The sequence below is a fragment of the Lissotriton helveticus genome, chromosome 5_1 (assembly GCF_964261635.1).
Source record: "Lissotriton helveticus chromosome 5_1, aLisHel1.1, whole genome shotgun sequence".
NCBI classification, from domain to species: domain Eukaryota; kingdom Metazoa; phylum Chordata; class Amphibia; order Caudata; family Salamandridae; genus Lissotriton; species Lissotriton helveticus.
The window spans coordinates 1,254,241,264-1,254,264,284 of NC_136065.1; positions in this window are offsets into that span (position 1 = coordinate 1,254,241,264).

The following is a 23,021-nucleotide window of genomic DNA, read 5'->3' on the forward strand; positions in this document are numbered from 1 at the left end:
GGGACCCTGGCATCGACTCTGAGTTTGAGAATTCAACAGAGGTGGGAAGCCAGCAAGCTGGCCCACTTTGAATATAGTGAAGGTGCAGGTAAATTGCTGGCCTGGAAGACCAAAGTAGACCAGGTCCGGAATAACATTGCAACCATAAAAATAGGTACTACTAATCTCTCTTCCGATGATGATATCAGGGAGGCATTTAGGGAATTCTTTCAGGCCATTTATAAAGAAGACAAAGTGATATCGGTTGAGTCTGTTAAGAGCTGGTTGGATAAAATCACCTTACCTTCCCTCACTCTGGAACAATCTCAATATCTGGACAGCCCCATCACTGAGAGTGAGGTGATATCAGCTATTAAGAAATCTAAGAAGGGGAAAGCATCGGGGCCTGACGGCCTTCCGGCTGAGGTATATAAATTCTTAGACTCAGAGATTGCTCCTTTTCTAACAAAGTTGTTTAACCAAATTCTCTTAGAAGGTATGGCTCCTCCAACATCTTGGGATGTTGCTTCTATTACCCTTATTTTAAAACCAGGTAAACCGATGGAAGATTGTGGGTCATACAGGCCAATATCTATTTTGAATGTGGACTATAAAATCTTTGCCACTGTTTTATCATCAAGATTGGCCAATGTCGCACCATCAGTCCTTCATCAAGATCAAAAGGAATTCTTAAAGGGAAGACAACTATATGAGCTGACCTTTGATCTAATTGGTGCCATAGATATAGCAACATCTAATAACCTCCCATTGGCGGCTATGACGCTTGATGCAACCAAGGCCTTCGACAGGGTGAATTGGGTTTACCTGTCGGAGGCCCTGGCCAAGTTTGGTGCGGGGGGTGGGTTTCGTAGGGTGATTAGTCTTTTGTACAGCAATCCCTCGGCATCTCTCATCGTTAATGGAGAATTATCAAGTTCTTTTTCTATCTCAAGGGGAACCCGACAGGGCTGTCCACTCTCCCCCTTACTTTTTGATTTTTACATCGAACCTTTCGCGCAATGTCTAAGGGAGGAGCCCGCCATTAAACCTTTTCAGTATCAAGGTTGGATGAGGAAGGTGGCTCTATATGCCGACGATGTACTTATTTTGACATCAGAGGCCGTAACGGCTCTCCCTGCCATAGTGAAGCTGGCTAGCGCCTTTGGACTAGTGTCGGGGTATGAGATAAACGCAACTAAAACCGAAATACTTATCTGGAATGATGAGAATCCACCTATAGAATTTCATCCCAGCACCTCTATGCGTTACCTAGGCTTAACAATTGTAAACGACATAAATAAAATAGTCCAAATTAATCTATCCAAAGTGCTTAAAGACTGTCGTAAGCTCCTTCACTCTTGGTTGCATCTCCCCCTCTCATTAATAGGTAGGGTTAACCTTATTAAAATGTCTATTCTTCCAAAGATCTCTTTCTTATTTAATACAATTCCCTTATATTTTGATCAAAATTTTTTAGCTAAATTTCAATCAAACGTCTCTTCTTTTATTTGGCACAACCATCTCCCACGTATTGCCTGGAAAAAAATAAGACGGCGACGTGAAAAGGGAGGGCTGGCGGCCCCAGATTTAAAAATGTATGCTTGGGCCTTTCAATTATCACATTCAAGGATGTTGTTAAAGAAGCCCGACTCCTTGGGGGTGGGAATGATGTATGCAGCAATGATGGAGGGGGAAAATATCAATCACTCTAGTTTTCTTTTTAAGTTTGGAAATCCTACGTTTTAAAAAAAAATTAAACTGAAGATCCTACAGGGCTTTGCTCGAACATGGGCAGATATCATGAAAGCTATAAAAGTAAATTACTTTTGTGAAAAAACACCATTGTGGGATCTACCCGAAAGCCCGGTTTGGCTTGATGACACCCTGGCAGTCCCTTTGAGGGAGGCGGGCATGGAGGTTTGGGGGGACCTTTTTTATGAGGGAGATTTATTCTCATGGGAATATTTGCAAGCCAAGATTGGTCCTAACCTTTCACGCTTCAAATATATCCAGATTTATAGTTGGACAGCAGCCTATAAAACGTCCCCTGCTAATAGAAATAAGTTCAAACTGGGTGGTCATAGCCCCTTTATCTCCGATCTACTAACTAGAGGGCCAGAAAAGAAAGAAATATCTAGATGGTACAACTCTATAATGGATGAGGTAGATGGAGACTTCGTTTTACCAGAGTCAGTATGGGGTTCTGTTCTGGGGGATGTGAACTTACAAACACTTTGGAAATCTTCTTTCCAGCTTTTGTGGAGCATCGTTAAGCCATCATGGCTTCGCAGAAATCATGTCTTTACCCTTTATAGAGCATATTACTCCCCCTCTAGGCTTTCTAAATTTACAGGAGGTCAGACAGTGTCTTGTGCTAAATGTGGTCAAGTCGCTGCTACAGATGCACATATGTTCTGGGAATGCCCGATACTAACAACCTTTTGGCAGAATATCAGTAACTGCCTCACTGAGTCTTTAGGAAATCTTGTCAAAATGGATCTGTCCTTGATCATCTTTGGAGTGTTGGAAGGAGTACTACATCTACCTAAATGTTTAGTTTTTTATTCCATCCTGCTCGCAAGAAGAGAGATCTGCAGGAAGTGGAAGGACCCGTCACCTCCTACCTTTAGAGACTGGCAAGACTCTGTACTGCGGACATCAGTCATTGATTTGGCTAGATCTGGAAATCGCAGAAAAAGGGCATTTTGGCATCTGATAAAGTGGTCTCAGTGATATATTCGGGTTTTTTTTTTCCCCCGAGTCCAATGATTGATATCCTAAGGTGCTCTTTGTTTTTAGCACCATTGGAACAGCTGTTATCCGGTTTATGTCCGGCCCCCTATATGGCTGCCAAACTACTCCGTGATCTGCTGTGGGATGGCAGAGTAGGATTTAGTGCCTCCTGGGAGTTCGATGGAAGACTGTGGGATAGATGGCCTTCAAGATATGTGTCCCTACCAGTTCTCAACTGAGTCAGTCATTCTCCGTTGATTCCTATATGGCACTGGTCCAATTGGAGGTTATGAGGACAAAAAAGAAAAAGAAAAAAAAAAGAAAAAGAAAATAATGGTGACTTTTATGCAGTCTTTATGTATAATTGCAAGACCACCTCCAGTTTTTATTTCTCGATCTAAATGTTTGATTTTGTACCCAAAAGGGATCCCCATGGCTATGGCAGTGACTGTATGAGGTTTTAGCCATGTTTCAACAATAAAGCAGATATCTGGCTGCGTAGAATGAATTAAATCCCAAACCTGGTGTTGGTGTTTGGGTAATGATCGCACATTTAGAAAGAAGCTCCTAAGGCCTAGTGTGGGAATGTTAGGGACAGAAGGAGGTATGCTGTTTCCAGAGAGACGCCGACATTGCAGACAAGAGAAGCCTCCCTCTACACGGTGCCATGGAATTTTAGTGCTACATAACAAAGATGGTCTGAGGGACAGTAGCGTTTGGGCAGAATAAGAAATTATCCGTGTGCCCTTACCGGTAGAAGCTCGTTGGGCAGAGTCAAAGTCCAACGCCCCTCGCCCCGTCCTGTCGCGGACGGGCGCAGACGGGCTTTTCTTCGGCGCTTCTTAGGCGCGCTCGAAGGCGCCCCCTGCGCGCAACCGCTGCGCGCTTGGAGGAAGGGCGTGGCTAAATAGCCCGGAGTGAGGTATGGATAGATAGATTTGGATATGGATAGGTAGATGGTGGAATTGTGAATGACTGAATGATGGAGGAAAGAATGAATGGATGACATTATGTAAAGATGAAATGTTGGATATCAGCAGGTCAATGGAAGGATGAAAGTATGAATGGATAGAGAGCTTATCTGGGAAGGGTTGTGAAGACTTTCTTTGTTTGCTTGGTGCTGTAAGAGCTTTGGTTCAAACTGTGGGGTATGTTAATTTTCTGGCTACTCCCTTGGTCCTGACTCTCCCCTCCAGCCCTCATTATTGCTCCTGCAGGCCACGAGTCGCTTGTTCCAGGTCAGCCAGCGCTGTTTCATCGTGTTTGATCCTCTCAGTCATCTTGCACTGGTCATCCCTCAGTAGTCCAATGATGTCAGCCATCACAGTGTCTATCTGTGGCTCCAAAGCCTCCCTGGTATCCTTGATTGCCAGAAGGAAGGCCTTCATTGAGATAGAAGGTGCTGAATCTGACATCTGGGAAGAGTGAGGCAGTAGGTACCCCTCCTTCACAGACAAACGTGACTCCCTCACATTGTCCTCTTCTTGCCGCTTTTACTTCGAGTGCCTCCCCATTGCTCTCTGGAGCATCAACTTTTGACCAGATGACAGTCCAGTAGCTCAGCGACAGCTGGCAATAGATTGCGGTCACCCAGCCCAGTAGATGGTCCCAAAATAAGGCCGCAAAAGCCAATCTCCTCCAAACGAGTGGGCCCACCAATCTTGAACGCTTTGAGGCTCCTTAGGCACTGAAGGGGGCAATCGCTCCCCACCCTACACAATGAAGTCGCCCGGTGGGGGCAATGTCACTTCCCATAATATCAGCAGCAGCGGCAGTCCCCAAGCAGGTGCCCTCCTTGCACAGTCACCATGGGCAATGTGGACAATGTAAGAGGAAGAGGAGTCCGGAGGTGAAACCCCCAGGGCAGTCCCGCACAATGTTTCAGGTCCAAAATGGGCAGGGGGGATTCACCATGTAGGGGGCATCATCAGCCCCAGTACGTGCCATCAAGTAGTAGGCTGCTGCTCCTCAATTGGGGCCTCAGGGTGTCTCTCTATGCTCCGGCAGCCGCTCTTGATATTCTAGAGTGCAGCATGGCTGCCCGCCTCACTGTAGGACCATTGGCATATGGGGCAGAGCCCGAACCCTGCTTCTGCAGCAGCCAAACACCCAGCCCGTAGCCTGACTTCTCTTCCGCCTCTGGCCAGCATCACGGCTCTTGGGTCGTCCAACTGCTCCGGAGTGACCTGACGAGAGCCATGGCCAGGTAACTGGTAAAGCACAGGTCCGGCCACCATTATAGTGGGCCAGGAAAAGATCGAGCAGTAAAGGCTATTGGCTCCCAACGACGCAGTCCAGCCCCTGCTCATGCCCCACAGGTGCACCACTTATTATGGGGTCCAAAGGGCAGTGTGGGCTACAGGATCCTGCCGGATGTCGGCGCAGCCCGGGGTGCTCCACAGTGTGCTGCCTAACTCATTATGAATTGACATGACTCCTTCTCTTGCCATAACAACTGCAAAAGAACCAACTCAAAAGCCTCTAAAAACAGTAAAAGCAATGAAAATAACAAATCTGGAGCTACAGATTGTGTGTCTTCATATTGAGCAGTAACCAAGGCTAGGTCTGGCTCATTAGAGCAAACATGACTACAAGTCCCAGAAGCACCTAAGACAACAGTTGGGAAACTGGCAGGCATGCATTTTTTATCCCATATTTTTTTAGTCACAGCTACATTTCCATCACACTGTACTTTTGCCAGAAACTTTGTGGACAGCCAGAGCTAGTTTTACCACCACAGGTCTACCTGCTTTAGTGCTCCTAATCTGCAACTCTTCACCCCTTACTGCTTTGGGTTCCTCTCAGGTCTGGGACGAAGCTTGTGCCTATGATGCTCTGGAATGGACTTCTACAGATAAAAAGAAGCGGAAAAGAAAATGGTTGGTAAACAGGAAAGCACTGAATAGCCCTGTACCTAGGTAATGCTCAGCTCACAAATATGGCCCACAGAACTTTAGAGACAAAAGGACAGTTTGAGATGCTGTTAAAGATTGCAGGGATTTTTTAGCATGAGCTGAAAGCCATTTTATATTTTGGCAGCAATTGTAGGTAGCCATGTGCTGTTTCCCTCTTCAGAGCCTTGCACATGCTCAGAGAGGCCTAGCTAGTAGAATGCACCTGCTCCTCTAGTATAACTGTCAGGTTATTTTTGCTGCTGTATGGAGAAGTAACTCTCCTTCCACTTTGTTGAGCAAGCAGATCTTGCATACCCATATTAGGCATTTTGCATGCTTACATGAGCCAGGACTGCCCCTTGGTCTTATGCAGACTATGTAACACTAAGCATACATAAGGCCCCTGTTTTCTGTACTCCTTAGACTGCCTCATTCAGTTGCTAAGGCTTCTGTGTGACGTAGTCTCCCTCATTTGAGGTTATTAAAGATGTTACTTTTATATTTCAGCTTCTGTGCCAATTTCTTCTTTGTTGGTTTAAAAGGACCAAGTATCAGTGAGACCCCTGAGAAGGTTTCTATTTTCAACAATGCTAAGCCACTAAAGCCCACAGCAGTGCTAGGAATCTACAGAAAAACATGCATGCACTTTATCACAGCAACATTTTAATCAACCCCCTTGTCATAAAGAAGCCAATCCTTATACAGATGGGCATGATACAGATCTGTGGCATGGATGTGATTTCTAAGGGGCTGATTACAACTTTGGCGCAGTTGCGCCGGCGCTCCACTGGCACGGCTGAACATAAGTCGTGCAAAGACCGCTCGCCTGATTACGAGTTTTTCTCATACAGGCAGCTGTCTTTTTGCCAAAATGTTCCAGCACGGCATGGACAATGACATCCATGCCGTGCAGGAACTGGGGGTGCAAACAGACAGTTGTGCCCCCCTGAATGCATCCCCATGGAGGGGGCATGGGGCCCTGTTGGGCCCCCTTTCTTTCTCCACCGCCAGCCTTTTCATGGCAGACTCACGCCCATTAAAAGGCAGGTAGTGAGGAAACTCATAATATGCTGGGAGGGACTGTGCAAATTCCGCTCAGCATATTCCATTGCCCCTCCACCGTGCCACTGCCAGGGAATGTCGGTTCCCTGGTGCAGCGGACAGCCCACCACAATAATCTGGTGGATGGTGGGCCGTCACTGGTGTGCCACTGCGAGTGCGGTGGTCATAAGACTGCCGCACTTATAACCAGGCCCTAAGTCCAGTATAGCAAATGTTTGAATTAATTGGAAAAATTTAGTAGATAAGGAGGTGGCTTATATCACTGTTTGTTTAAGTAAGTTGGGGCCGGAGTCATACTTACAGGAAGAAGAACTGGCTGGGTTTGGTCCAGGCAGAGGTACTAATTAGTAAGCAGGGGCTCTTTGTTATGCTCATGTAACCTGTGGAGGTGGGATCCTCAGAGAGAAGCATCGCCCTAAGAAGTGAGTACAAGTCTTGCCCAGTGGCATAACGAAACTTGAGGGTGCCCCCTCACGGATGTATGACGTTACAACGCATACTTTTACAACGACTACCATTACAACGAAATTTTTACAACGCAAAAACTTTTACAACGCATACCATTACAACGCAAGATTTTACAACGCAAGTACCTTTACAACGCATACCATTACAACGTAAATATTGGTAAGTATATAATATTTTTTTTAATATAAATTATTTTAAATTATTAAAATATAATTAAATTGTATTTAATTTTATTTAATTAATTTAATTTAAATATAATTTTAATTTATTTTTACAAATTAACCCTGTACCCCAAAAACCCAAAACTGACCCTGAACCCTAAAAATATATTTTTTAATTTAAATTAATTTAAATTATTAAAATATAATTAATTTTTATTTAATTACATTTAATTAATTTAATTTAAATATTATTTTATTTTATTTTTACAAATTAACCCTGTACCCCAAAAACCCAAAACTGTCCCTGAACCCTAAAAATACCCCTTTACCCAAAAACTGAAAACTGACCCTGAACCCTAAAAATACCCCTTTACCCAAAAACTGAAAACTGACCCTGAACCCTAAAAATACCCCTTTACCCAAAAACTGAAAACTGACCCTGAACCCTAAAAATACCCCTTTACCCAAAAACTGAAAACTGACCCTGAACCCTAAAAATACCCCTTTACCCAAAAACTGAAAACTGACCCTGAACCCTAAAAATACCCCTTTACCCAAAAACTAAAAACTGACCCTGAACCCTAAAAATACCCCTTTACCCAAAAACTAAAAACTGACCCTGAACCCTAAAAATACCCCTTTACCCAAAAACTGAAAACTGACCCTGAACTCTAAAAATACCCCTTTACCCAAAAACTGAAAACTGACCCTGAACCCTAAAAATACCCCTTTACCCAAAAACTGAAAACTGACCCTGAACCCTAAAAATACCCCTTTACCCAAAAACTGAAAACTGACCCTGAACCCTAAAAATACCCCTTTACCCAAAAACCCAAACATATAATATTTTACAAATAATTATATACTTACCAATACTTACGTTGTAATGGTATGCGTTGTAAAGGTACTTGCGTTGTAAAATCCTGCGTTGTAATGGTATGCGTTGTAAAAGTTTTTGCGTTGTAATGGTAGTTCGTTGTAAAAGTTGCGTTGTAATGGTTGTTTCCCCCCCTCACAAAGTACATGGAACCCCTTCCCCCTTGGCCCACCACCTACAACTTTGATCCCAGACCCAGTCAGTGTACTGGGCTGAAGGGGCCCCCTGAAGCTTGGGAGACCCCGCACTGCGGGGGCGTATGTTATGCCACTGGTCTTGCCCTTTTGTAGTGATGGGATCACCCCAAAGCACTCCATCACATAATGGTTGCTCTGAACTGGTTACAGGGAATGAAAGTCTGTAACTTTCCTGAACCCTGCACACCAGACCTGGGACCTACTCACACAGACTGAAAGTGCCTTGAAGTATCCCGGTCCTGCACCCTACATAAACATTTTGAAATTTACAATTGTGCCAAAGGCAAACGGCGATTCAGTAGCTTGTTATCGAATCACAATTTAGCTTTGCCATTCAGTATTTGAAAAGGGTATGATTAGGGCATTCCTTCCAAATACAGAATCACAGTGATATGCCAAATGGGATTCCAGCACCGGTTTTCAAATAGGCCCCGACTTCTGGCCTGCAATATTAACTCCCCTATACAACTACACTTTCCAGACAGCAACAACGCCTGATGCCTGGCGGGGCTCCATCTTGGTCCCTATCTTTAAAAAAGGAGACTGCCTAAAGCCATCAAATTATAGGCTTATTGCCCTACTCGACCTTGAGGCCAAGGCCTATGACCGCCTGCTACTAAAGGACCAGGAGGAGTGGGTGGAGGAGAATAGTCTTATGCCTCCTTACCAAACTGGCTTTAGGTCACAGCCATAAACAATGGATAATGTACTTGCACTGACTCATCTATCTGCCCAGGCAACCCGGAAGAACCACCCCCCACTGGAGAAGTGTGGCTCACTGGTTAGAGGAGGCAGACCTGGAAGCAGAGGTCAGCCCGGGACCAGGGTTCAATTCCCGGCTCAGCGGGGTCTTGAGTCCTAAAATGTCCATGGACTCGACAATTCTCGCTCCGGTGCCTACTCGATTCACGGGTTCACACTCTGCGACTCTGGGCAATAGCTTGCTTAATCTCCACAACGGCCCCTCGCGGCGGGATGCCTGGCTTTCACCTTGCGGATACCCTGGGGTTATCTCACAGGGGAATACCAGGACGGGTTCCCTAAGCAAGCGCTTAGAAACCGCTTGGTGATTTGCGCTATATAAATTCCTGTACATTTACATTTACATTTAGATTTACACTCTTCTGTTGCTTTGTGGATTACAGCACAGCATTCGACAAAGTTGTTTGCAGAAGATTATTGTGGAAGTTTGAAAACTGGGGAATTCCTCCAAACCTACTGAAGGCAATAAGATCACTCTATGAGGACACCTGGGTAAGAGTCAAAACCAGCACCAGCACAGTGTCCTCGATAATAATTACAGAGAACGGGCTGAAGCAAGGGTGTGTGCTGGCACGCGTTTAGTTTAACCTATACACGGCGGATCTGGGGGATGCCCTAAAAGGAACCTACCTAGTAGCACCAAGACTAGGTAACTGGAGGTTGCAGGGTGTTTCAATACGCGAATGATACAGCCAAAATGGACCACACAGAGGTTGGTCTACAAAGAGCCCTAACCGCACTAAATCATTTCAACAGAATCAATAACCAGACAGTAAACTAAGGAAAGACCAAGTTCGTCATCTTCGGGACCGACCACCAGAAAAAGAAAGGAAGAAAGGGCAATGGTAAATGGGCAACTTGCATATCTATACTGCAGAGTCATACAACTATCTGGTGGTCTGGCTGACGGAACGGGCAAATGCGAAGGCCCACTTGGAACACCAGAGTACTAAGGCAAACATGGTGATATATCTACTCAAGCAAATAAACCATCACCTGATGATCCCGACTGCCGCCCCAATACTGAAAGTTCTAAAAGCGAAACTTCTACCAGGAGTCAGTTATGGCCACCTTGCTTTCTCCGGGTCACAGCACGCTAGCTTAAATTCAATACAATCTAAAGCTTATAAAATGGTGCTCCAAATTCCAAGGTCAGCAAGGAATGCTAGGCTAAGGCTGGCACTAGGCATGGCAAGGCCAGATTTGATGTGCCAGGGGGACTTTATAAAACTTGATCTCAGGATTTTAAAGGCCCCAGCCAATTCATTAAAACATCAACTGAGATCCATCTTTGAAGAACCACGCACGCTCTGGCACATCGCCCTGCACAAAGCAATCAAGGCATTGAACATAGTGGAAGAGAGCATATCGAGGCTGGAAATTCCAATGATCACCTGGAAAAGAGCTATAAATAAACAAGTGGACGAAACTTCATTCGATCTCGATTGTAAATCCCTCCATTCAAGTCCACACCTAGACCCGCTGAATAGCTCCTATATGGTAGGCAAAGCCCAGGTTTACCTAAGTGACGCTCTCACTCCATCAACTCGAAGTAAAATACTGTCCATGAGATTAATCACTCTAGGAATTGCGAACTTCAATCCGGTATGGGCCCGAAGGGGAGATGAGACTACTGGAAACTGCGCATATAAGAAGGAATCGTGGCTGCACCTCTTATGCTGCTGCCCGAATCTCAATGATGATCGAAGAAGACTACTGCGCCCAACCTGTAACATCTATGGAATAAAATCCTGTAGCGAAGTGTCAGCTATGTGCTTTTTCAAGTCTAGCACAATGACCATAGCTAGACTGGAGAAATTGATCTACAGCATCAGGCTCGCCTTAAATAAGGCAAATGAACTATACAAAACTCTGGAGCAATGTATTACAAACCCAAGGAACGACGGCGAGGTGGCCTCGTAACTGCATTGACGCTTCTCCTTACTTCTAGCATACCCCCCTAGGACAGAGCCAAAATGGAATACGGACCCATGGTCAATGGACATCTGCCACAGTTGCACAATGTCATCCATCCCCATAGAACAATTTGGGCTTTCGGATTGCTATAAGGCCCTACCTCCGCATCCACACCGTGGGGAATGCTGATTGTGGTGGAACTGGGGAGGGGCGGCAAACTTCCTGTATAAAAAATGTTTTACATGTTTTTTTACTCACTGTTTTAGCTGAAATATGATGACTGCTTTTACTGTAATTGTACAGTTAACAATAAATACAAATACAGTGGTATGTATTTAAGTTGTGCAACCAAATTACGGTCGAAAAACATTACGTTTTTCACCGACTACAGAAAGGTAGTGGTAACCATTTGTAAATGGGCAGGGGCCCCCATGGGTCGCCTTTCCTATTGAGAATGTTAAACAACATTTTTTAAGAACCGGCAGTGGTTCCACAGACTACTGCCTACTCTTAAAAAAAGAAACTTCAACGTTTCTTTTTTTGTTTTTGAAATGTATCCGTGTTTCTTTAGGGAAAACAAGGCTACATAAAAAAAATGCTCTATTTAGAAGCAATTAGTGACAAGTGGTCTGCTGACCCCAGCAGGCCACTATCCATTTGATGCCAGAGAATTCCAGATGTTAGGAAACTGCAACCTATCACATTAATATTCATGAGGCAGGTGACCCACTAATTAAAAGTTGTAAGGTTTCTTACATTTGGAATTGCGATTTTGTCAGTAATCACAATTTCGAAATCAAAATTTCTAATTTTTGTATATCTGGCCCTTAGAGACTTCTGTATGGTATTTATACTGTTTAGCAATGCATTGTTTTGTGTCGAAACAAGATTCGGTATTGCCACTTGTGCATCAATAGCATTCTCTTGCTGGCCCTGCTAACCAGTTTCCAAGTAGAGTCATGCATAGGCCTGCCTTGCTTTCCTTTCCCTAAGGTACTTTCTCTCCTTGTATTTTCCTTCTACTTCTACGGCACTATTTGACTACCGCAAGGATTTATTGGTCAGTATCACTTGGAGAGGAAGTGATTGATCATTGCTCAAATCTAGCTATCCTCTGACAAAAATCAAATGAATACCTTTAGTGGTCATAAATTGTGCCTGTATTGAAGAAACCCTTGCTACAACATTTTAGAAATGTCATGTGAAGTCACATTTTATGGTGAAATCATGGTCAAATGTGATATTTCATTATTTCCAATTTTGGAATCAAGGTCAAAGGTCACATGATTTCACTTAATGTCATCAGAAGGACAAACGCTTTAGCGCCCTACATAGTAAAGAGCTATACAAACATGGTGCGTGATGTCCCCTTCCCTACCTCTGCCATCCATGGTCTTCCGCTGACAGATCCGTATGACAGCCGGGAGATATGGCATGGTGACCAGCACAAGCGGAGCAATGTATCATTTCAATTTCTGCCATGTTAATTTGTTAAAAACTTGTAGTTTTCTTTTCTAGTTCAGAAGCTGATTTTCCACTAAATACATTTCAAATCTTTACAACTTCTAGTGCATGCTTTACTTTAAATTAGATACATACTTCAAATGTGACTTCCTTTTAGCCTGTAGGTTTTATAGATTCTAACTAGTGTTTACATTTGAGGATACAGTTTGGGGGCTTGTACAATGAGCCACTTAGTATTTTGCTTGATGTCAGCTGGAACCACGCTGCGGTCAGTAAGGCATAGGGCAGGTTATAGCGGAGTGGTATTGTCTGCAAATCAAAGAATTGATATGGACGTCAACATTCACTTGGTAAACTGCAGTCATTTACCAATTAGGGGGATCATGCAGATTAATCAGTAACGGGAAATTGTAACTTATGCCAAATACAGCGCTTTGAAGCATGTAAAGAGGAGAGAATGAGATTGGAAATAAAACCACAAGCAAGGGAAACAGGAGAGAGACAGAACAAAAGAGGGAAGAGAACAGCAGCAATCGTGATAAGAAAAGACAGGAAAATGGTGAAATGACAGAGAGAGGGTAGAATCGAGAGAGAAGAAAAAGAAAACGAGTGAAGTTAGGCATGAAAAGTAGGAAATCAATTGGAGGATAAAGGGGAATGAAGAAGAAAGACTATGGTTAGGATAAGGATGGAGAGAGAAGGGAGAATCAATCATATATTCAAAGGGGGGTTGGGAGAAGACACAGGGAAGGAGGAAGAGGAAAGATGATAAAAAAGAGAATACGAAGTGAGAAAAATAACTGGGGAAAGAAGTGGAGGAGAATATACAGAGCACAACATGGGTAGAACAGATTTATTTCGTCAGTGATTTTTATATCACCTTGAGTGATGATTGTATTCGCCCAATACGAGTCACATTTAAAGAGACACACACTGCCTAAAATCATAACACGATTTTGAGTGTTGGCTTAGAATAATTGAAACAAGTAATGATAGTACAGATATGTAGCACAAGATATAATTTTTTGGTCTCTGAACAGCACTTATTTCATCAATCTCAGAAGAATGAAAGGATGAACGGACCTGCTGGCATCCCAACTGATAACCTTCAGTGTAAACACAGATATTACACACATCTATCTGTCACAATGACTGTGGTGAGAAAGAAGGGCGAGGAGGTAACAGTCATTGTTAGAGAGCTTGACTCCTGCTGACAGAATACTCCGAAGTCATAAGATACCACACATTCTAGTTTCCAAACCCTCCAAGATGGCAGACTTCCTATTCCCATATGTAGATATAGAAAGGAAGTCGAAGCCTACCACTTCCTGTTTTTTAGCTTCTGAAAGCAGTGCCTCCAAACGGCCAGGTAGATTATATTTTAATTTATTATCTATTTTGGCCACATTTATGGTGGAGGCTCTGCTGAGCGGACTTGTATGCCTTGCACAATATAGGCCCTGCTTTGGCAGAGCTAAGCGACTCACTTCTAAAAGATTCTGCTAAAGTGGATCATTTGAAGTTTAGAGGCCCTGTTGCAGCAGGTTGGACTGGCTAATTGAGGTCCTACTGAGCGAACCCATAAAGTGAAATTGTGAAGCGCGGTGCGTACTCTTACCATATAGCGGTGGCTTCTCCTTAAGCTGGCTTGAGCGGAAGCGAGCTGGAGATTAGCAGTAATTGTATATAGATGATAGGAAATGGGGAAATGAGGGTGCTCGCGTCATAGCAAATTTGCTAGCAAGTATATGTGATCCCAACTTGAGGAATATGGCAGAATCTGAAGTTGGGTGTTCAGATCAAGAGTCTCTGTTTGGAAAGGACTATATTAAGAACATTGATAAACATGTTCAGACTTTTTCCTCACTGGCAATAGCATATACATCGCTGATGAAAGTATTCGGGTTTCCCCCAGGGCTAACAGGTTCAGGGGTCATTTTGCCAGCCCATCAAACTTCTTCAGAGCCCACTGCAAAAGCCAGCTCGTTTTCTCCAGGCCATTATTCTTCCTGCAGAGAGGGAAGGAAGGACCATTGGCTCATATGGAGGATAAGCAAGGAAAAGGGGAACCAAGGTAAGAATTCACGGTAGCCATTTTTGTACAGGAACAGCAACTTATTAACCAAGGCCCAAGGGTGTTGCAGACATTTGTAAGTAAGGCAGTTCCAAATATATTTCTGTGTTCCTTCTTTTCAAGGCAGTATTTAGTTTCCGATGCAATACTCACAAGGGAAGGTGGATTTAATATCTATGGAAACGAGAAATCTCCTCTGCAACTGAGCCATGGAGGTATGTCACAGGCACCAGGAGAGTTTTATCAGCAATGTATTCATGGTTCAAAAGAAGAACAAGTGAGATATCTGAGAGATCTCAACCAGTCTGTGGTCTACGGACACTTCAAAATGGAAACTGTAGTTTGTCTAAGGTATACTTTGCTTCCGGGAGATTGGATCATGAGGTTGGACATAAAGGATGTATACCTGACTGTTCCCATTTTTCAGGGTCACAGGAAAGTTCTCCAATTTATGTGGCAGGGGCAGGTGTACAGGTTCGGTTTCTACCTTTTAGTCTTTCCTCAGCTCCTTCATGCCTCACGAAGTTGTTAAAACCCATGGTGGCATTTCTCCGACCCAGAGCTCTACTGATTGGTGGCTTATATGGACAATATAATCTTTATGGATCAGGAAAAGGGAATCTGGTGGCACAGGTTCAAGCGGCAGGGGACCTACTCTAAGAGCTTGGGTTTGTTACAAACATGAAAAAATCAGACCATCAAGGTAGATGGATTTTTAGGTTTATTTTGGCATCTAGCACAGGAAGTAGGTCTCCTACTTTTCTCAATCTTGGCGGGATTTCCAGGGCCACTCTATTACAGGGATTTGCAAAGTTTGAAAATAAAACATCTACAGAGAGACCTGTCTTATTCTCAGATGTAGAGAGTCATAGAAACAAATAGAACGGTAGCTACGTCACATGGAGGTTTAGAATGGACGAGCCATCTTTTCTATGTGCACACATCTAGTTTTAGATTCAGATGCCAGTCTGTGGTGTTAGGACACAAGGGGGTCGAGTCCGATCTGGTACGAATCGTACCCTGCAACGTCCCCCGTACGTACAACGAAGTACGATTCGTACCAGGAGCTGGACTCCGTACGAATCGTACAGAGACCGTACGAATCAAATCCCCGTACGCATCTCCTTCGGAACCCACTGTTCGCGACATCTGTACGGTTCGCGGCTGCTTTTTCCGACCCGGCAAGTACGATTCATGTTGGGTACGCACCGTACGACCCTTTTTCTACGGGAGCTGAAAACAGCCGTAAAAGCAGTGTTCGTGCCGAAACAGGTACGAACGCCCCCCTCCCCCCCCCCGGGTACGGTGCATACCCCCATGATCGCAGGGCTACGCACCGTACCCCTGCGATCATGGGGGGTACGCACCATACACCCAGAGTACATGGGGTATGCACCGTACTCCATGTATGCTGGGTGTACGGTGGGTACCCCATGTACGCTGGGTGTACGGTGCATACCCCCTATGATCGCAGGAGTACGGTGCATACCCCTGTGATCATGGGGGGTACGCACCGTACGGTGTGTATGTGAATGTGCGCTTTTCCATACGATTCGCCCTTACCTGACGTGGACCGTACGAATCGCGTCCTGATACCCCGGTGCGGATCGTACTCGTCGGGTCGTACGGTGTGTGTACGAGTCCTACGGAGATGGCTCCGGATGCGAATCGTACGGACGGTAATTTTACAGGATCAGAATCGACCCCAAGGTGTTACACTTTTTGAACTGGGAGAGATGGTCAGAGAAGGAGTTATTAATGCACTTAAATTGTTTAGAGTTTTTTGCAGGCTCCTTAAAAATTAAGAGTTTGGCAAAAAACTGAATAAAATGTGCAATGTGTCTTCGTATGAACAATCTGACAGCAGTCAGCTATATCAATAAGCTAAGGATCACCAGGTTAAGACCACAGGTGGGAATTATGCTTTGAATAGGGAATTTCATTGAGGGCAGGGTTTTTTCCAGGGTAGGCCAACATGGTGGTAGATTGGTGCTCACGGAGGCTCTACGAAACCAGTGAATAGAATTTAAATGTTAGAGTTTTCAAGGAGGTATACAAGAGTTGGGGTCCTTTCAGCATAGAGTTCTTTGTACAGCACAGATCACTCTTTGCGTAACTGGCACAGTTGGACAGGTTTTTCAGCTGGAGACCAGATGCGGAGGCTCTGGCTCCAGTTGCATTTCTCCAGTAAACTGGGGACTCATTATACTTTTTCTCTCTTTGTATTGATTTCCAGATGCCTGGCCCAGATTTGCGGACAGTCAGCAGGCTTAAATTGAGCCAGTGGTTTCCGGTGCTGGGCACCGGCACTGTATTGGCAACACCGGCACTTATTAAATCTGCCACATGGTGGCGCTGTTTATCCGCTGTTAAGATGAACACAATAAATGCTTATTCATTCAATACTCATTAAAAATGAGTAAGAACTGCCACCCGAGCCATTCTTATAGTTTTGAGGGCCTGAAACAGTCAGAACTGTCACACTTGTAGGAGTGTGATGGTTAATAGTTGTGTTGGTACTGTTATTGGTAGCGCTGGCTGGGGCAATGGGTTGTGCAAGTGACAGTGGCACCCTGACGAGGGCTTGGGCAGTTACTATTTTTTTTTTACAAATTAAACACTGAACACTATTATGGAGGAGTCAACCTTTGTTCCCGATTCTCCTAGAATTATCAATGAATTGACAATTCTGTTTCCGGCATTTCAGCAGATTTTGAGGAGTTCCTGTGGATAGTCACGTAGCTTGGTCAGTCAAAGTAGTTTATTTCTGGTCCCTTGGAATCTTTCAGGACTTTTTCAGATGAGCCAGGACTTTCGGAGCCAGCTTCAAGATACATTAAGGCTTGCTGGTCCAGGAGCACACTCAAGACATATAGCACAGCATAGGGCATATAGAGTAGCTAGTGTATGAAACGGGTGAAGATTCAATTTCAGCAAATGTAGTGGGGGTGTTGAATTTTCAGGCCTCAATGGCAGCAGCCCAGAAATCATACAGAACCATTAATAGGTATAGATCAGCCATAACAGCAGGGCAGGAAAAGGTGGATGGTAAACTAGTAGGGGAACATCCTTCAATAGATAGATGAAGAGGGTGACCTACATGAATTTTCCCAAACCCAATATTCAACAAAGTTGGATGTGAATCTAGGATTACATTTATTTGAATGCTAGGGTGATAACAATATGCTATCCTAGAAGTTACTCTCTGCCAAGCTGGAGACTCTGTTATGCTTAGTGTCTTTTTGAAGACTGTATTGCAGGTAAGTATGCTGCTATATTTTTTTGGGGTTGTCGGGTTTATCGGGTATTGGGAGGTAGTTTTATTTTATTATATATTCATTTATATCAAGTAATTATTGATGTTCTATATTATTATTGTTACTTATTTAGTTCAAGGTTTAATAAATGTTTTAAATTTGTATCACATTTTTATGTTGTGTTGTTGGGTTTAATGAGGGATTGGTTGGCTAGAGGTTTTATTATGTCTATATAAATTTTAATTCTTAATGTGTTTAATATTTTATATATTTAATTGGTATTTTAAATATATGTATATTTTGTTATTTATCTATTTATTTTTTAATTAAAATTGATAGGTGTGAATTACATTTTTAGTTCAGTTTGTTGGATTTCTTGGGTGGGTAGTTTTTATAAAATTATATATTCATTTATATTAATCTATAAACATTCATTTTCTAAAATGTTTAAATTATTTTTTTCTATGTTTTATAGTTTGGTTATGTATTACATATATATGAGGAGTGTGGCATTCATAGAGGGTTTAGGTGGGTAGTATTGTTATTAAAATATTTAAAAAAGACTAATTGATTAATGTATTAATTGTGTTCATGTTTTAATTGGCAAGTAATCCATTGTATTTTTAATTATGTTTCATGAGTTTGATTGTGGTTTGGTTTAAAGTTATTTTGAAAATAATTTAATATCTAAATTTGTTAAGTTTAAAAAGGAAACTTTTTTTATAAAAAATGATTTTATGATGTAGAGCAGTGGTTCCCAAACTTTTGACTCCCGAGGACCCCCATTGAGTCACCACTGGAAGCCGGGGACCCCCAAGCAATTTGTATAAGTTAAATTTCAAACATTAAAACATTAAAACAGTAATTCGAAAAAATACACACGTGTGCACACAAAACAAATACTCAAAGTTTTAAGGATTTTGGGGGCCAGATGTACGACCATTTCATTTAGCGCCTCGCAATTGGCGACACATTGCGAGTGGCAAATTGCGAGTCGCTAAATGAAATGTACAACAGTGTGTTTAACACTGTTTGGGATTCCCAATAGGGTCGCAAATTGCGACGTTCATCAATATTAATGAGCCTCTCGCAATTTGCGAGCCCATTGGGAATGCCAGCCCCCCCCAGCGATGGAGGCCTGCTGGGCTCTGCAGGCCACCATGTCTCGGACTGCTTTTAAATAAAGCAGTTTTAAAAAAAAAAATGCAGCCTCTTTACCATGCATTTAAAAAAAAAAGAAAATGAAACGTTTTCGTTTCATTTTCTAAGGGCAGGCAGAGGTCCCTGGGACCACTGCCTGCCCTAAAAAATAATTTTGCGAACGGAAAACATTTGTACATGGTTTTGAGACTCGCTATTTGGAAGGGAATGCACCTTCCAAATAGCAAGTTGCAAAACCTATTTAGAGAGTCGCAAACAAATTGCGGCTCGCAAAATAGGCTATGTACATGGCCCAATAGGTTTTTGCATGCGCAAAGGGTTCGCGAACCCGTTCGCGCATATAAAAACAGATCGTACATCTGCCCCGTAGTATTTTATATTGAAGTAATAGCCCCTCTGTCACATGCATTTCATTTGTTTTATAGCATCTCTCATACCATTGTAGGATGTCAGAGTACTTTACATCACACACATATAGATTAGATATAGATAGACATTGAATCATATAAGTAAATCAGTGTATATAAAATGTTTAAAGAGTGCTTGGTCTGGAAAAGCACAAACTCAGGATTCAGAACATAACACAGTGGCTAGCATTGACTTTAACATTAAAAATTTATTTCCACCCAAATATATCATTTTAGCAGCATCCGGATAATGAATAACTGGGACAAATATAAGTTACTAACTGGTACCATGCAGTTTGCAAGCAGCTCTTTGATGACAGTTTATAGGTCCCTCTGCTAGATTACGATTGTCACTTATGAAGTGCACGGTAACAAAAGAAACTCTGTGACAAAAGCAGTAACCACGAACCTAGGCACATAAAATGCTGCTTTTTAAGATGCATGTTACACGTTCTTTGCAGTAGGCACATTAACCCTCTGTGCTACATTAGTTAAATCAAAGCTGCCACTGAACAAAACTCTCCTTGCTTTCCAGCAGGTACATTAATCACTGGCATTCTCTTGACACTTTTATTGTTGCTGGAAAGCTGCTAATTATACAAGAAATGTTTCTGTGCTTTTAAAACTGTTTCCTGCGGACCCCCTGGGAATGTGTCATGGACCCCTGGGGGTCCGCGGACCACAGTTTGGGAAACACTGATGTAGAGTATTAAACAAAAATGATCATATTGTTGGGTCTGACGTTTACTGTTTTAAGATATCTGGATTGTTTTTTCTGGAATGGGTGTATTTAATTTATATAATGACAACATATCATGTAAAACTTAAAACTCAATTAACCTAATTTAATGATTGTTTTAATTAAAAAAAAAAAAGGTTGAATTACATTATTTTAATGGAGGTACTGTGACCCCCCACATATATGCCCTTTCCCCAATGAGTGTTATATTGGAGTTACAAGAGTGTATCTAACCTCAATGCTTGCACTTTTTCTAATATTTGTTCAATTGTAGTTAGAATAATAAATCTGACCTCCAATATATGCACTTTCCCCAATGTTTATTTGTTGTATTCGAGTTAGAATAGTGAATCTGAATGCTCCACCCGCCAATATCTACACTTTCCTCAATGTTGTTAGATTGGAGCTAGAATAATAAATCTGACACTCACCAATGTATGCACTTTCTCCAGTGTTTGTTAGATTGGAGTTAGAATAGTAAATCTATCACCTCGAAACCTCACTTTATCCCCTTTCCTCAACATTACTGGATGATAGTTCAATTAGAAAATCTCACCCCTCCCTCAATAAACATCTCTTATTCAGCGCCAAAAAGCCCCACAGGTGAACGTGCGCTTTACAAATACATATGTTATGTTATGTTAATGTATATATTTCTGCAATATTTGTTAGATTGGAGTTAGAATATTAACTATGCAACCCCCACAGTATGCACTTTCTCCACTGTTTGCAAGATAGGTGTTAGAATAGTACTTTTGACTCCCCACCTCAATGTATGCACTTTCTACAGCGTTTATTAAATGAGTGTTAGAATAGTAAATCTGCAATCCCCACCCCACCACAAATGCATGCAATTTCTTCAATGTTTGTTAAACCAGAGTTCAAATAGTAAATCTGACCACTCTCATCTATGTATTTTCCCCAATGTTAGTTAGATTGGAGTTATATATTTATAGTATCTTAAACCGCCTCATCTATGTATTTTCCCCGACATCTCTTAAATCTAATAATGACTAGTGAATTTGATGCTTTCCACTCGAAACTGTAAGTATCGTTCCCAGTGCTACTAGGATTGTATTTACAGTACTGTATTTGAGCAGTTTCTTATTTTTTTTAAATGTCTTTAGGTTGGAGCTCGGTTGTATTTCCTTCAATAGTATGTTTTGAATGCATTTAATAAAAAAATATTATTTTTAAAGTTACATTTTCTAATCTTTTATGTTTTGTTTTCCAAAATTATTTTTTCTTGTTTTTTTGTCTTGGCATATATGGGTTTTAGTAACAGATTTCTAAAATGCATTTTATTTTAATGGTTTAATAATTATAATTGTTTGCTTTTATTTGTTTAATTAATAACTATTACACATGGTTATATTTTTATTACATAATACACATATTGATAGTATCTTTTAATTTGAAAAATGTATATTTATTTAATACATATACTTCTTTTATAATTTAATTTTAATTATGTAATGTTAAAAAAACAAAAACACATATATTTGAGAACTAGTTAAGATAATTAACTATAGTTTGTACCCCCATTACGCAATTCCTAAGACCTCACATATTATTTTGGGGACCGCAGGACTTTTTAGAAATGCGAACATTATTGCACTTTAAATCTAATGAGTAATGCCATAAATAAATGATGTTTATATGTAGGATTCAGAAAAGGGGGTGGTGATGGACAGAGCATCTGAATTAAACAGAACACTCATACCCAGTCAAAAGATCAGGGCTTGATCCATCACCGTTTTTTAGCTCACTGCACCATCCCAGTTCAGAACCTGGCTACATGCAAATTAGTCTGTCCCTGGCCCAGCGCATCATGGGAACAGGGCAGACCAAACTACCAAGCCAATTCTTTACTGGAAAGGAAACAAGCTTCCGGGGACCGGTTTCTGGCATTGCAGCCGTCTTCGGCCCGGCTTGCTTGAATCCTGATGGTGCAGTGAGCAAGGGACTCATGTCTGAGCATACCCTGCCGCTCCTATAGTGGCCAAAACGATTCAGAAAAGGGGGTGGTGATGGACAGAGCATCTGAATTAAACAGAACACTCATACCAAGTCAAAAGATCAGGGGTTGATCCATCACCGTTTTTTAGCTCACTGCACCATCCCAGTTCAGAACCTGGCTACATGCAAATTAGTCTGTCCCTGGCCCAGTGCATCATGGGAACAGGGCAGACCAAACTACCAAGCCAATTCTTTACTGGAAAGGATACAAGCTTCCGGGGACCGGTTTCTGGCATTGCAGCCGTCTTCGGCCCGGCTTGCTTGAATCCTGATGGTGCAGTGAGCAAGGGACTCATGTCTGAGCATACCCTGTCACTCCTATAGTGGCCAAAACGATTCAGAAAAGGGGGTGGTGATGGACAGAGCATCTGAATTAAACAGAACACTCATACCCAGTCAAAAGATCAGGGCTTGATCCATCACCGTTTTTTAGCTCACTGCACCATCCCAGTTCAGAACCTGGCTACATGCAAATTAGTCTGTCCCTGGCCCAGTGCATCATGGGAACAGGGCAGACCAAACTACCAAGCCAATTCTTTACTGGAAAGGAAACAAGCTTCCGGGGACCGGTTTCTGGCATTGCAGCTGTCTTCGGCCCGGCTTGCTTGAATCCTGATGGTGCAGTGAGCAAGGGACTCATGTCTGAGCATACCCTGCCGGTCCTATAGTGGCCAAAACGATTCAGAAAAGGGGGTGGTAATGGACAGAGCATCTGAATTAAACAGAACACTCATACCAAGTCAAAAGATCAGGGCTTGATCCATCACCGTTTTTTAGCTCACGGCACCATCCCAGTTCAGAACCTGGCTACATGCAAATTAGTCTGTCCCTGGCCCAGTGCATCATGGGA